The sequence below is a fragment of the Artemia sp. Qi Xiang Cuo genome, chromosome 1, assembly GCF_049724085.1.
Source record: "Artemia sp. Qi Xiang Cuo chromosome 1, ASM4972408v1, whole genome shotgun sequence".
Classification (NCBI taxonomy): Eukaryota; Metazoa; Arthropoda; class Branchiopoda; order Anostraca; family Artemiidae; genus Artemia; species Artemia sp. Qi Xiang Cuo.
Window position 1 is genome coordinate 101702697 of NC_142794.1, and position 10205 is coordinate 101712901.

Here is a 10205-nt window from a genome sequence, read left to right on the forward strand (position 1 = left end):
AATATCTTTAGTGTTTTTACTTTAGTAGCTTTTTTTTTTTAGGCTTGAAGGATGGTGACATTTGTTTGGCTTTGGTTATTCTACTTCATATTTGCCATTGCTCTTCGTTGGAGTCTTTACCTCGCTTCCAATGGCTCTGCATCTCCATTTGACGATCGCACTGGGTGCGGGTATTCCTCTTCTGTTGTCTCTTCACGGCGAGCATTTGTCTCGGCATGGGCGTGAGATCTGGGTTTATATATACCTTGGTACGAGTTTCTTCATTTGATGATTTTCTTAGATTTGGAGCTGTCCTCAGGATTGTTTGCCTTTTCATCTCAAGCTCTTGTGATTTTTTTAGCTTAACTAACAAAGTGCGTGGACTACCATCTTCTTTTCGTCTTCCAATCCGGGCAGTTTCTAGTATCTCCCCTTCAGTGATATTTGCCCCGAGCTCGTTTTCTTGAGTCAATTTGACAACCTGTGTAATTTCATTGACAGCAGTAGATTCAGGCAGCCCCATGACTACAAAATTCTTTCTGTTCTCTTAATTCTTTTTCTGTTCTCTTAATTCCTTTTCTACTTCTACCTTGAATAATTGCATTTATTGTCGGCTGGATGTCGTGAGTCGAGGGTTTTTCACTATAATTCGAAGGTGTTGCCTCATGAGGTCTGTGAGGTTGAGCTTCTGTTAGTTGTCGCACTTGAAGCTGTAGAAGTGCTACGTTTCGTTTGGAGCAGGAGAGGCATTCGTATTTAAACAGGAGACACTCGCTGTCTTCTCTCTTCATGACCAGCACGAGATCTGCATTTATACCTCGGCAAGCGGCATGTTCCCACTCGTTGCAGAAAAAACAGAGGAAAGAGGTGGTAGTGTCGACATCTTTGTGACAGTAGCTGCATTCTGTGTTGTTATCTGGGAAAACTAGTGCCCAAAGGAATCTCTTTGGGCTCCGTAGGCTGGCTTACCGAGGGACCTTGACTTTTGGTAATGTCCCAAAAGACTTTCAGAGTAACATATATATGTATTGCATAAACATATGAAAGGAATAATGCAGTCCCAACTTTGCATAAGCGAATTGCATACTTCTGACTTTAAAGATTTTGAAACTGAACTCACGTAATAATCGACAATTGTTAAGGTTATTGACCGTGTTTTTATGGTCCGTTAAAATTAGTAGTCTTAAGTGTTGGTAGTAAATTTTTTTATTTCACCCCTTTATATGCACAATGAATGGTTGTTGTTAGATGATGTTGTCATCGAAACTGTCACTTTGTTACAATTGTTCGTTAGGATAGTTGAAACAAGTCTTGAATACGTATTTTCTGTCAGGTTATCCCGAATTATGAGGAGCAAGAATGGCATAAAAATGTCCCGGCGTCATACAAGGGAATATTCCACTTTCGCTTTTGGAAGTTTGGAGCATGGATTGACGTGGTTATCGACGATTTGCTACCGACTTTGAACGGAGAACTAATTTTTACTGGTAAGTTTATAGCAACGGGAAAATGAGGTATTACTTTCCTATAATTATGTGGTAAAAAGAAGGGTGCTTTAATTTCATTTGTTTACGACTGCGGCGTGTTTTCTTAAGCCAATCACGTCATATATAAGAAAGAAAAGCTAAATGGCTATATATCACGTCCAAATGGACCTTGAAGTAGAAGAAATGTCTTTTTGAAATTACGTTTTTTTATTGGACCTTTAACTTTTGCCTTAGCTTGTCTTTCGTCATTGTGAAAGACATATCGCCGAACCTTTGTTTGTTTTGACTGTTCCCCTCCTCAACGCCTCGCTCTTTACGCTAAAGTTTGACTTTATCAAAACTCTATTTTTTTAAACAATAAAAAAACTTTATAGTAAATAGCGAGGCGTTGAGGAGGGGGCAGCCCCTTTCATATACGGAATAATTTATGTTCGTTTTAAGTTTTAACGTCGTTCCTTACTTTCAGTTAAAAAAACTTGTTTTTTTTATTTAATTATGATTATTTATTTATTTATTTATTTATTTATTTATATTATTTATTTATTATTTAATTATTTATTTAATTATTTAATTATGAATAAATAAAGGTCCTGAGTAAAATAAGTTTGAAATTTTCATATCTATGACATGTAGGAAGTACAAAAACAAAAAGATGCATTTCCAGAAAATAAGCATAAGAAAACTTTTCTACTTTAGGAGTGACGCCAAAAGTGTCGTTTTTAGTGCTATATCAAACAAACGGATGGTAGAATTGATGAAAATCACATAGATAGAAGCAATAGATTTCAAATAAGCCATTAAAAGTCACTCTATAAGTTCTGGTAGCCCACTAGCCCAGGCTTTCCCACTTGAGACGTGGCACCTAAAGTGCCATTTAAAACTTGCTGATGGTGCCATTTATATGAAGGACGTAGATATGAGCAATGTATTTTATATGAGCAAATAAAAATCTATCGAATATATTCCGTTAGCCTGCTAGCCCCACCCCTGTGAAATGGCACAAAAAGTGCCGTTTTTAGTGCCATAATACACTGCATATGGCGAAATTTATAAAAAAAAACATAGATATGGAGAAATAGCATCCGAAGGAGCCACCCAGCCTCTCTCTGTTCTGGTAAACCACTAGCCCTAAAAAAAAGGAGACAGATCAGTGCTACCCATGTAAAAAAGTCATTTTCCTCATTGTTTAAGGTTGGGGACTGTAATTTCTCTGTAGTAGGTTTTGACTATTGATTCCCATGGTATACTTTTCATTTTTCATCTGACGCCATTTATGAGGGATGACATGCTTGTCATTCAACAGGCTCTTTAGCCAAATTGAAATAAATATGGCACATTTTTTTTTTTTAAAAGCCCCTTTCAAACTTACTTGATCCTTGAGAACTTTTAAACAAGCTACAATTCTTAACCTCTCCCTCGATTAAGAAAGATTTCAAAGAAAATAGAATATAAACCTAAAAAATTTGTTTCTGTATTTTTAGTAACCTCTTCGACGAGGAACTTTTTAGAATATTTAAAATATTAGGCTTTCGTTTTGAACCTGTTAAACCATTTAAGATAGGCCTATAGGATATTCTCCCTCCCCTGACAATGAGAAATGTCCATGAATATAGAACGAAAATTTAAATAATTTGTTTCTGTGTATTTTCGTACTTTTTTCGACGACGAAAATTTTAGAGAGCTTATAATTTTAGGTCTTATATATTCAATATTTTTATTGTCTGTATTTCCTTTTCAGGTTTCACCTGCCCTTAAGTCTATTTGCTGCTTATTTCCTATGATTAGAGTTATAGAAGGCTTCAATTAAACACAATCACAGGAAATAGCATAGACTACTTAGAACTACTAAATTTTACCGGACATAATCACTAGATACAATAGCATTGACTACCTGGAACTACCAAAATTCACTGCAAAATCTTCAAAATTCGCTTCACAAAAACAAGAATCAGCTCCACCTACTTTTTGTAGACCGTTTTTTAGTAAATCTTTGGAAAATTATATGCGTATGAACTTATTGGCTCCACGGGCAAAGTGCTTTTACTGGTAAAGAGGAGCGTGTTTGTTCCGTCATCTTTCAATCTATCATGCAATCATAAGTGTCTTATATGGATGATCCTTTTTTAGAAGTTAAAATGACCAGAAAATGGACAAGCACTGTTTTTTTTTTTATCAACTTTGAACTTATATTCCTAATTAGCTGGAACTAGGGAACCCCAGCACACAATAGATAATTAAAAATAAAAATACCTAGTCCCCCAACGAAGGCCAAATTTTTCTTCTAAGCAGCTTAGAACAACTTACCCAAGCACGTTCCTGGATCAAGGGGGCCATAGTGTATAAAAAACGATTCAGCGGCAAGGGTCATCTAAAAATGCGCCAGAAGTCTTAGTTTTTACTAGTTTGAAACTTATTATTAAAATCCTTTGTTACGAAGATTATTTTGAAACTTTGAAAATTAATTACGCCTTTAGAGTCCTCTATTTTATCATTCTTACTTAAGGACAGGGATTACAAGCTTTTGGATAAAAATAACGCACCTTGGAAACCAGTAATTATATCAAAGAAAAACAAAACCTGAATCTACATTTTGAACTAAATCAAACAATTAAAGTTTACCCATATGAAATTTTTCTTGCAGATTCCTTGGTTTCATTCAGCATTCCATATTACTTGTATAGTTTAATATTAAGGCTTTCGACTAAGTGGCGTCAGTTCATGGAAATAAGGAGAGTTAAAGGGTGTATGTGTAAATATGTATTTTTAAAATACATTTTTAGTGCCCCTAAACAAATGAGGAGATATTTTAAGACGAGAATTCTATTGTTTACATTTTACTCACGTGTGTTTGCTACCTCATAGTTTTAGCAAGTGCTATTGCTTACTTATGCAAGTTTATATCGGGATGAGGCAAGGCTAAACAAATTTAAGTGTGAACAGAAGTAAAGCAAAAATAAATTTCCTATTGACCTACAGATACAAGCTCAAGTACATAAAAAATTACTCTTGAACCATTCAGACTAGGACTTAAATATCTTACCACTCTTAGCAGCAGTAGAGGTTGAGATTTAAATTTATCTTATACAAAAACGTATTTGCGAAACATGTCATATATTTCACCTTCTGATAGGTAAAAGTACGGATGATCCACGTTATATTACTACAGTAAATCGCAGTTCGACTCGCTCGGTGGTTTACCTCTTAGTAAACCACTGGGACAGGACACTTAGGTTGAGCAAGACAGTTCAACTCTGATAACTCAAAAGATGCTATGAAAGCCACCTAAATAATACACCCCCTCCCTTTAATTGATACTTTCAACTATAGGGTAGACAGTCTACCATTGACGAGCATATTTAACCTTGCTTAAATCAGACTCATGCATGAATTCGCAACTTTAATCTTCTGCTTTACAAAACATGGATTTAAGTTCCTCCTCCTAAAATAAATCCGATTTACCGATTGTCCTTTTCTTTCCATCCAATTTTTTTCTCAAGCTCTTCACAAGTTTCTCAACTTTTCTAAGACACTATACTCTCTTTCTTCACTCAAACAAACAGTGAAAATCCAACGTTTTTTTTATACAAAAATTATTTTGACGTATCTGACTTTTTTTTTGAAATGTTAAATTTATAAAACAAGATTACTTATCAATAATATTAAAAAAAAAATGTCCCTAACCTGCACAATACAAAGCGTGCAACATGCCGCCTTTTGAATTCACCATAGTTGACTTGTTAATTCTGAATTCGATCTACAGTAACTTTCCTTTTCATTGTCAATGTTTGTTAGGTTGTTACATTACTATTGTTATTATTCCGACCTCTTCTTCAGAAAGCCTAACAAATTTTTCAAGTTATGTATAGTTGCCATAATTTATTTTGGTTAACCATTTCTTACTGCAGTTCGTTTCATTTTATTTTGTTCACAATTTTGTTAATAAACCATTATAACCGGGTATCTGTCTTTGGCTTAATATACGTATTAAACGTATTTAATATATGCAATGCTTTACCCTGATTTGGTATGCTTTACCAATGATTTGGGTCAGTCTTCTTACAGATAACAACATAACCATTTTAATTTTTCAGTACGCCGATGCTCTTGGGAAATGCCATAAGATGCTATGTGTAAGACCAAAATGTACGCAAAAGTTTATTACAAAAGGTGCTATATTTCTAAAGGGATGGGGGGGAGGAGGAGACATGGCTCTGATCCAAAGAACCATAACAATCGATAAACTATACGACAATAAATAACTTGTAGGTGAATCGTAAGAATCTGGAGATTTTAGGGGCCCTGTGAGGCTCCTTAAAGTTTGCCTATGTGCTAGAGTTAAACTTATAAACAAATTGAGAGGCTAAAAATCCAAGATGGACCGTAGCAGATACATCAGGCACTTGAAGTGGCAGCGATAGATTGACGCTTAGTCTAAAAGTCTAAAAGACTAAGCGTCAAGATCACCATTTTAATTTTGATCACCATGATTTTAATTTTGATCACCTATAACAAGATCACCATTTTAATTTTTCAGTTCAATGATCCTATTAGTAAATAACCATAAAATACTATTTATAAGACCAACCCCGTGCGAAAAAATTTATTAAAAAATGGCATTACATTTCTAAAAGGAAGGGGGGGGACAAGGCATAATTCTACAGACACAGAAAAATCGACAAATTATACGGTAAGAAATAACTTGTAAGATAAACTGTAGAAATCTGGAGATATCAGGGGCTCTGTGAGGCTCCTTAAATTTTACCTATGTCCCAGAGTTCAACTTATTGACGCTTAGTCTAAAATAGGGCTTAAACTACTAATATTTATCTAAAAGCAACACTTCGAAATACAAATACAATTATTTTACTAATATTATGTATAAACATGGATTTTCACAATTCGACTAAAATTACGATATAGAATGTGTTTTTACCCATAGATTATTTAGAATGGACAATCAACTAATTTTGGCATCAATTTACCGAAATAAGATGTCCCTTCGAACATTTTAGCCAAGATTGGTAAAAAAAAATACCTTGACAGATTGGTAAACACAAAGACTCAAAATGGTGACAAAATAACATTGACCAACCCTAAATACTTCAGTTTTTCCGGGGGCAGAATTATTTAGCTTCATCTTACCGTTATTTATTGGGTTTCAGTGGTTTTTTTTTTTTTTTTTATTAAGTAAAAATTAAAATAAATATAAATTATAATTTTTTAATCTGTATTGGAGTTTGCGTTTCTTCTTTTTTTTGCTTTTTTGGTTTTTAAAAATAATTTGCTTTCTAAAAATTCATATTTAAATATTAAATATTTTTAAATTTTTTATTCCAGCTGAAAAATAAATTAATGTACCTTTAAGATGCATTTCTTCCGGTTTAATTGCTAGCATCCTAACACGTCTTCAATTCCATACGCATTTGAAGTAAACTCTACATATATTCAGTATTTTTCCGAATTACTTCTGTTAATAATATTTGCCCAAGTACCGAAAAATAATAAACAGGTAGGAATACTTCATTTTGTTAGAAGACTTTGATGCCAAAACCGGTACAAATAGGGATAGATGGCATCCCAGCTTACGCATAGGGGAGGAAACAAGCAATGGTAATACACTGATACGATTTTGTCGGTATTTTGTAAAATTTTTGGTCAATCACATGACCCATAAGTTAGCGTGATATTCACATAATAGTAACAAGGCTAAGCAAACAAACTATTAGTGTTAATTAGTCATTAATTAATTTTTGTAAATCGAAATATTGGTTTTCGGTCATAACCAGGGCGTCCTCAAGTAGGGATGGAGGTCATAAGAAGAATTTAAAACAATTTAGAAATTCGTTGGAGGATGTAAAGAGTGAAAACGAAATCAAACCAAGGTGGAAAAGGTGCGTGCGTGCCTGTTTTACGTCAGGGGACTTGATGCTACGACGAATATTGGTAGTAATAGTAAAGTAGTGCACTATACCTTAGCAGTGTAATGTAGGCTGCAAGTACAGACATAAAACTAAAAACATAATATCATGTTTTAGCCGGGGCTGGATCTAGGGGCTGGGCTAGAGGGTCTTAGGCGTTTACCACCCCCGGCGCTTACCCCACGGAAAAAAAACCTCAGTAAAATTCCCCCGCGGGAAATCCCCCTCGGAAAATCCCCCCCCCGCGGAAAATGAGGCTTTTCAAATTTTATTTCAGTTTTATTCTTTTTAATTTCCGTTGGGGGAAGGAATTTCGGTAATTGTGTATTATGCACCACTCACTCAACTTTACGCTGTGTAAAACTCGTGAACAAACTGGTTTTTTCGTCAGTTTTTTTTTTTCAGCTTAGCATGAGACAAGACATACGGCAAATATATAATTTGGGCTATATATTTGCACATTAGAGGGGCGGGGGGTAAATTATTTGGAAAGTGTGAAGTCAGAAAATAATTCTTTCTAGGTGTATGGCCACTAAAAATGACAAAAGAATAGCGAGGTATCTGGAAATGTTGTTAGCTAAACAAAAAAAGTAAAAATAAAATCCCAGTACACCTCTCTATCTATCTATCTAATATGCAGAATAATTTTACCAAACACATTTTGCATGCAGACCCGCTATACCCCCCCCCCCCTCCCTAATGTGCAAATCTATAGCCCAAATTTATTTCTAAGGCAACGAAAAACTAGTGAAAAAAACAGTGTGTTCTCGAATTTTACACAGCGTAAACTTGAGTGAGTGGTGCATGATACACAAGTATCAAAATTCCTTCCCACCACTACTACTAAAAACTCACCGCAGCACCAAGCCGCCTGAGGCCAACACAGCTACGCACGATCCTCCTCCACCCCAATCTATTCAAAGCCTCCCTTTTTACACCCGTCCACATAGTTCCCATTTCCTTTAAATCTTACTTTATGACGTCCTCTCACCCCAGACGGGGAGGACCTGCGTTCCGTTTAGCCCTAGATGGTTGATCGAAAAGAACAACCTTCGGCAATCTGTCATTCGTCATCCGCAAAACGTGCCCTAACCACCTCAACCTTTCTTTCATTATAGCCCTAGAGAGCGGTATCGAACCACATTTTTTCGTATAGCCTATTGTTTGAAATACAGTCAGTCAGCCGGGTACCCAGAACAATCCTTAAGTAATTTCTCTGGAAAACATTTAGCAAATCTTCATCCGCTTTTTGCAGCGTCCATGCTTCAGAGCCATATTTTACCACTGTCATCACTGTAGCTTCTAATATTCTAATCTTGGTTTGCAGACTTATCTTCCTATTCTTCCAGACTTTTTTTAACTGTGAAAAAACACCCTGAGCCTTGGCTATTCTATTTTTAACATCTTCACTGCTCCCACCATCTTTACTAATAATACTACCAAGGTAAGTGAAGCTGCCCACCTGATCAATCTCTTCATTACCCAACGTCACCTTTTCATCTTCACTTATTCATAGCCTTAGTGAATTAGTCTTCCTAACAGTAATTTTCAAACCAATTCTAACACCCTGAACTCGCAAATCCATTAAAACTTCATTCATTTTGCTTACACTTCCATCTAGGATGCTTAAATCACCAGCATAATCCAAGTCTAGGAGACCTTTTCCTCCCCATTTGATTCCGTGGTCTCCCATTGCCTTTCCTGTGTTCCTTAAAACAAAGTCCATCTAAATAATCCATATAAAGGGGGATAGAACACAACCCTGCTTAACTCCTGATTTAATACAAAACCAGCTGCTAACCTCATTTCCTACCTTAACCGCAGCAGTGTTATTCTCGTACATAGCACTAATCACTTTAATGTATTTGTCTGGTATACCATACAAGGATAAAACCTTTACTAAAGCTCTTCTATCAACAGAATCGAACGCTTGCTCGTAATCTATAAAACTGAGGACCAAAGGTGTTTGAAAACTCAGGCACTTCTCAATTATTGGCCTAAGAGTGAAAATTTGGTCGACACATCCTGTACCTTTTCAAAAACCGCACTGCTCCAGTCTGATCTTGAACGACTGTTATATAATATTACTAAAATCATAAAATAAAAGATTCTCCAGAACCTATACTGGCACAAAGGACGTCGAACTGTTTCAGTTGCAGGGTATTTTTTACATGGGGATAAGGAACAAGCCTGTTGCCCAAACCACCGTGGCAGAGATAGATCCCTAAGCCCCGTATTGTCAAGCAGACAGTCAATCCACTCTGCTACAACAGGAACACAAAAAAAAAGATTTATATAAATTGTTGGGTATATACGGCAAAAAAGGATTATTGATCTAGATGCAGTATTATCAAACACAAGCTTTTCCCTGTTAGATACAGAGATAAATTGCATGGTTCAGTCATTTGTCAATTTCCTAGATGACTTATTTCAATATTGTAAACTTAGCGTATTCGCAGGAATTCCTCTTCCGTGACAGGTTACATAGTTGTATAAATGACAGGTTATAGTATGGCAGTTCCTGTCTTATATCCACGTGCCTATTTCCTAGTGACAATCAGTGTTTCCATTCTAGGGATTTCCACCCTGTAATGGGGATTTTGAGGTCTTTTAGGGGCCATTTTTTTTATTTAAAGACTTGGGTATTTTTACAAGTCTACTTAATATTAATATAAAATCCTCTTCCGACTCGAAAAAAAATTAAACGAAAGTAGTTTTCAGTCCCGTTTTTACAGAAAGCTAGTAGTCTGGACGCCTCATAAAGGGAGTTAAGGATCTTTTGGACAGTCGACTCGGAATGCTCTGTGTTGGATAGAGCCTT